Source organism: Zosterops lateralis, assembly GCF_965231275.1.
Source record: "Zosterops lateralis genome assembly, chromosome: 4".
NCBI lineage: Eukaryota > Metazoa > Chordata > Aves > Passeriformes > Zosteropidae > Zosterops > Zosterops lateralis.
The window spans coordinates 39,093,439-39,099,438 of NC_139765.1; the positions used below are offsets into that span (position 1 = coordinate 39,093,439).

At 44.9% G+C, this 6,000-nt stretch overlaps 1 protein-coding gene across 2 annotated transcripts in view; it reads right to left on the reverse strand.

Annotated features, from left to right (window-relative positions):
- RAB3IP (RAB3A interacting protein) overlaps positions 1–2,194 on the reverse strand; it is a 31,294-nt gene extending 29,100 nt beyond the window's left edge. For both annotated transcript variants that reach the window (XM_083858735.1, XM_083858734.1), the window contains exon 1: positions 2,128–2,194. The gene's annotated coding sequence lies outside the window, so the exon portion shown is untranslated. The remainder of the gene's footprint in view (positions 1–2,127) is intronic.
- Between the last annotated feature and the right edge of the window lie 3,806 nt (positions 2,195–6,000).

Below are 6,000 nucleotides of genomic sequence, written 5' to 3' on the forward strand. Positions count from 1 at the left end.
CACAATGACTGTAGTGTCATTCTTGCCAAGACTTAGACCTAAAGACCCTCTCGTTTTCAGTTAATACTGAAAATATTCAGTAAGTAAACTTAAACTTCAGTAAAATTACTGATAATTTCCTGACATTGTATCTGCAAATGCATTTAAAGAAATATTTTCTTAATTAACTAAAAAATGGTTAGCATATTAGTGCTAATAAAGTCTCTATTACAAGTCTTGACAGGTTACAGTAAGACAATATTTTACATGCTGTTTTAAAAAGGGTCTTAAAAATAAAAATCAGAAGTACACATCTCTTTTTTGAGAAAATCCATAAACCTAAGTGGAACACTGAGTGACCATCTCATCTGGTATTTTACATGAATTTTTAAACCAAGTCAATAAAAGCGATGAAGATAGCTGCAATCTATAATCAAAACGCTTCTTGGGACCGTTCTGTTCTCCTACGGAAAAAAAATTCCCCTTTTAAATATGGCATAAGAGGACGGATATTCCAGTCGCAGCTGTGAGGTGCCTTCCCATTTGTTATTTATTAAAAGCATAATGAGAACAGTAAATTATTTATCCTTCTTTGCTCGCTAGGTAACATTAACCAAGCACAACAGATGAATGACTGCCAAGAGACAAATACAGAAGGCCAAACTTTAACCCTTCCAAAAACTCATTAAACAAATCTATAATAGAAACAACAATAAAAATATTAAAGCAACAAGATTTCAGGTTTTGCCCTATAGTGAGGAATACAAATATTTGAACAGATGGTAGCTGCCAATACATACTTCTAGTCTGAATAACCTCACATCTGCTTCAAAAGAGAAGCTGATAATTTCAGTTACAGCAAGTCTGCAGAAGATTAATTATTTTATCTATCTAGATAACTGTTTTTGAGACTTCCTAAGAACATGTTTTAAAATGAGCACAGCAAACAAACCAAGCAGCATAAAACTTGTTATCTGCAAACAAAACAGACAACACTTTCAAACTCATGGAAACACTGTAGCTTTTTGTCAGCAAGACAAACTCTGAGGGCATCATTAACACTTTGGCCACTCTGTGTTCTCCTACTTCCAAAGCCCTGCGACTCTCGGGAATTGGAGCATCATCGCCCCGGCAACACCAATTTCTGCATAGCTCATTGCTTGAAATCAACTTGTTACCAAAATTTACTTTCTGAGCCTTACTGTCCAACATAACGACATCGGAAATTAAGGCTAAGTCAAATATGCCACTTTACCACTTCAGCTTACACGAGCACTTATGGGCGACTAAGTATGACCCTCAATATTACTGGACAGACCACAAAGCAACCACAAACGCGACAGCCGAGCGCAGCCCCACTGTCCCAGAGGCAAAAGGCCCCTCCGGTGCCGCCCACGCTGCTCCGGCACCCCTGGAGAGCGGGGAAATAAATCTGCGGACGCCTCGAGAGGCCCTGCCCGGCCCACCCCGCTCCTGTGTGCCCCTTTCGGCGCTCTGCCCCGCTCCGCACCTGCCGCCCCGCCGGCCGAGAGCTCTGCGGGCGGAGGCGAGGATCTCAGCACCAGCTCAGCTTCTTCTCGCATCCCTCTCTCCTCGTCTCGGTCCTCAGGCCGCCCTTCCCTCGGGCGGGCACTACGGGGAGAGCACGGCAGGTGCTCCGACCCGCCGGCCACGGGGATGCGATAGCCCTTTGTCCGCCGCCGCCGCTTCCCCTGGGGCAGGTGCTCCCGGCACTTCCCGGGGAGATCCCTGAGAAATACTTTTGCCCAGTTTTGCCTCCGACCGCGACTGGACTCGGGGACAAGCGAATCCCTGGCGCCGAGTGCCCCTTCCGCGCCCACGCAAGCCCCGACGGACCCGAGGACCCCTCCCGCCGCAGATGGGCAGAGCGGCACTGCCCGGGCCGTCACTCGTCCCCACGCTCTGCCGGGCAGGGACCCCCAGCCGCCACCGCCAGCCCGCGCCCGGTCACGGCGCCCGGCGAGGGGCAGCGCTCCCCGGCGGCGCCGGCTCCGCCCGCCTGGGCACAGCCTCCCGCAGACGCGTCGGCGGGCAGGTGCGGCAGCACTAGCGGGGAGCCGCAGCCCGGGCAGGCACCCCACGCTCCCGCTGGCAGAGCCGGGGCCGCGCAGCCCCCGCCCCACGTACCTGCCGAGCCTCGAGAGAGGAGCGGCCGCCGCCGTCGCCGCCGCGTCCCCTCGGCCGACCTGCGGGGCCGGGCCGCGCATGCGCGGCGCAGCGCAGCGCCCGCAGCGGGGTGGGGGGGCAGGTGCGCGCGGCCCCGCTGGCGCCCCCTAGCGGCGGGGCGGGTGAGCTCCGTGAGGGAGCGGGGCGGGGCGGGGGCGGCCCGGGCCTCACCGGGGCCGGAGGGCTGGAACCCCCAACATTGGTGCTGTTCAAGGGCAGGCGGGGACAGCGCTGTAAACGCTGAGTGTTTTGTTGCCGTGAAAAACACAAGTTGATAATTCTGTGTTTAATGGTATGCAGTAACAAAGGCACGGGATTGTGCAATTAAAAATGAGAAAATGAAGGATGTGCCAGGTGGTTATCCAGCAATTTTCATTCATGGGGCATGCACTGCTCCAAATCAGTTTCTGAGTCTCCCTAATGTATGTCATAATTAAAGACTGAACTGTACACACAAAATTCCTGAAATGAGGCCACGTACAGAGCTATAAAAGCACTCACTTAAAAGGAGAGGTGTTTTTCCGGCTCCAGTAGTTCGATAAAGAGCGATTACTGCTGTGTCTCATCTGGGCTCGGCCTGAGCCATCCCCATTGCCACCTTGACTCAAGCGTGGCCCTTAGTGCACTTGAAATCCTGGTCTGCGCTGTTCTGTGTGTCCTGTGTCTTTAGAGGTGATAGGCAAAATGTTATAAAGCTGCTATAAATAAGACTCCATTTCACCACTGGTCTGATTACAGTGCCAAAAAATATGCTTCACATGACAGCAATATTAGCTGGACCGTGTCCTTTGCTTGCTGTTAGTGCAGCTGAACTGAGCTGTGTGGTGAGGAACTTGAGCAAAAATCTAAGGTAAATAAGACCTTTTCCCATTCATCAGCTAAGGAATTTAGGCCACATTCCAGCCAATAATTGAAACTCTAATTATCTTGACAGCTTTCCACTGAATGGGAAAGAATCCTGTTTGGCCAGTCCTGCAGGGCATAGCCACAGACAAATAATGTTCTCTGTGGCACATTCCCCATGGAGTCCACCAAGCAGGAAGTTCACTGAGAGCAAAATAATATGACAAAGGTGATGTCAAAAGGCAAATGTATCATAAAGTAAATAGAGTACCTATAAGTACTAATATCTTCTAATTTACTTTCCAGTATGTAAATCTACACTGACTTGTTGTAAAAAACCCAAAAGAGCAGAAATGTTCATTATAAGGACCTTGAACTTTAAATTATTTAATTTGCTAAAATTGAAGTAGAATCCAGACAGTGCTATCAAAATACAGGCTTGACAAAGTAAAAGATGCATCAGAAAGTTTATTAAAAACATGATTGCAAAAGAGATGACAAATGGAATCAGAGGTTGAAAACAACCTATTAAGACATAGTAAACCAACAAGAGTCTATAATTAGGATCTGTAATCCTATAGTTCTTAATCCTGTACAATGACTGTGCTTGGCATGACAATCTGCTGTCTTAATCAGATTAGACATCTTGCATTTCAAGAAATAAAAGCAGTACTGTTCCAAAGACATTTGACTGCTAAAATTAATCACCAACAGATTTATGTTGTCAAAGTATTCCTGTGTTTTGCTGTGTGTAATACTTTAAAAAGTCAGGCAGCAACAAACCACAGAAAGCATAATTTACATGGTTAAAATTAAAAGCTAAAATAAATTGAATAAATAAATTGAATTAAATCCAGAATTATAAATAAGAGAAAGAGTATTTTGAGAGGGTCTGGGGGAAAAGAAGAAGATATTTTAGAAGAGTATTTTTATCTACCCCTTTGCTCCTTCCTGAGCTGCACATCAGTTTCGGAGCAGAGCTATTCCTCCAGGCATCATGAACTGAGAACCAAGGTCACCAATGAGGCACAGCCAAGAGCAGAACCAGGTGGCAATAGCAACAAGCTTTGCCATACACCAGTGATCCAAGGTGAGATGTCAAATCAGGTCCAGGATCCATTCAGGAAGTCTTGTCAGGATGAGCAGGAGGCAGTACTGGAGACACATACAACCTGTGTGTGGACCTACACCTGTAATGTAGGTCTGAGGCTCATCCAAGGAAGGACCATCCGAGACAGACTCACACAAAACAAAGTACAATTTGTCTGTTTGTTTTGAGCTCCCTAGTGTGGTTAAAGGCCCCAGCTCAGAAATTCCCATTCTCCAGCTAGATAGAACACGGAATAGGTACCTTGGCACAGACTTGACGGGAGCAATCTATATACTAAAAACTCACTTGTGTAGCTTCTCATCAGTCATACTGATGGAAAGTGTGATAAAAATAATTGCAAACACTTCCTGCACTGCACAGAGTCCCCCTGAACTGCAGGTCTGTCTGTCAATGTCTTCTATCACGTTTGAACCATCTGTCTGAGAGACATTATCTTCAAACGTGGTTGTTTTCTTTCCTAATAGTTACAGTTCACTCAACCTAAGAAACCTGTTTCAGGGAGGAGAAAACAGAAGAGACAAAGCTGTTTTGCAGAAGGTAGTCCCAGACCATGGCAGGGCTCCCTGTTGAAGGCAAGGATGGCTGCAGGACTTTAGAAAAACCAGGAGCATCATTTTTCTTTGATCTGAATTTAGTTAAAGTTTCTCATGTCCACACAGAAGCACAAACGCCAGCTAATGTAATTTTTCCCCCTACAGGTTGGGAGGAATAAAAGAAAGAGATGGTTGTTCTCTTTGCAGATGTTCAAGTGTATAGTAGGAGAGGATTTCCCAACAATGTCATGGATAAATAAAGCAAACAAAATTTGAAATCTCACTTTCTACTTGCCTGTGGTACTGCTTACTTGTTTATTTTATTCATTTATTTTAATATTGATTCTACTGTACTGATTACCTCCCTTTTTGTCAAGATGTTATAAAACAATATACTCCAGAAAGCCAGAGGATGAATCTATCAATAGTAGTCACGTATGCATTGAAACCCCACAGTATAGTAAAAAAAAAACAAAAAAAAAAAAAAAAACAAAAAAAAAACAAAAAAAAAAAAAACCAAAAACCCAAAGAACGATCCACTATATACAAAAAAAGTTACAGAGACTGTAAGTCTTATCTGTTTTGGAAATCCCTCCCCACCCCTTCTACTAGCTCACCTGAACCAGTGCTACCAGTATTGGGAACTATAATTCCCCACTCAGCCATATTTCTTCAAGGTTTAGCTAAGCATTTTGAAAGCAAATCCAATTGGTACATTGGCATAAATAAATTTCCAGCTTACTGGAGCCCTAAAACTTATCTCTATGCTGCCCTCCCTATCCAACTAATAGAATGTTAAACCAGTGAGGTCTGTGTTATTTTTCAAATCTACCCACTAAAAAACACCTAGAATAATAGAAAATAAGGATTGATATTAACTGCTCCTGAAGCTCTTTCTCAAAACTTCCAAAGGTGAAAGACAGAACAGCTTCACTAAGCAGTACATTCCAGTGCTGAACTAACCTTGGAATTACAAATATCTTCCAAAGTCTAACCTCATCTCCTGTGCTCCAGTGTAGAGGAGGTAACAAGCTTATCTCAGTGGACAGAGGAAGCAGCCATCTTCAGGGCATTTGATAGTATCATCTATATCCTCGATTTTGTCAAAGAATAAACAATTATTTTAATCTTTTCTCATAGGTGATTTTTTTAGACCTCCAATTGTTTTTATTGTTCTCTCTGGGTTTCTTCCTGTGGGTCTTTATTGGAACAGTGCTCAGAACCAGGCACAGCACTCCAGCTGAAGTCTGACCCACCACTGGCTTTAAGATATCACATATCTGCTGGTACATCCCACCAAAGATCCTTTGATTTTTCTCTTATGGCAGCAGAACTCCACTCCACTGT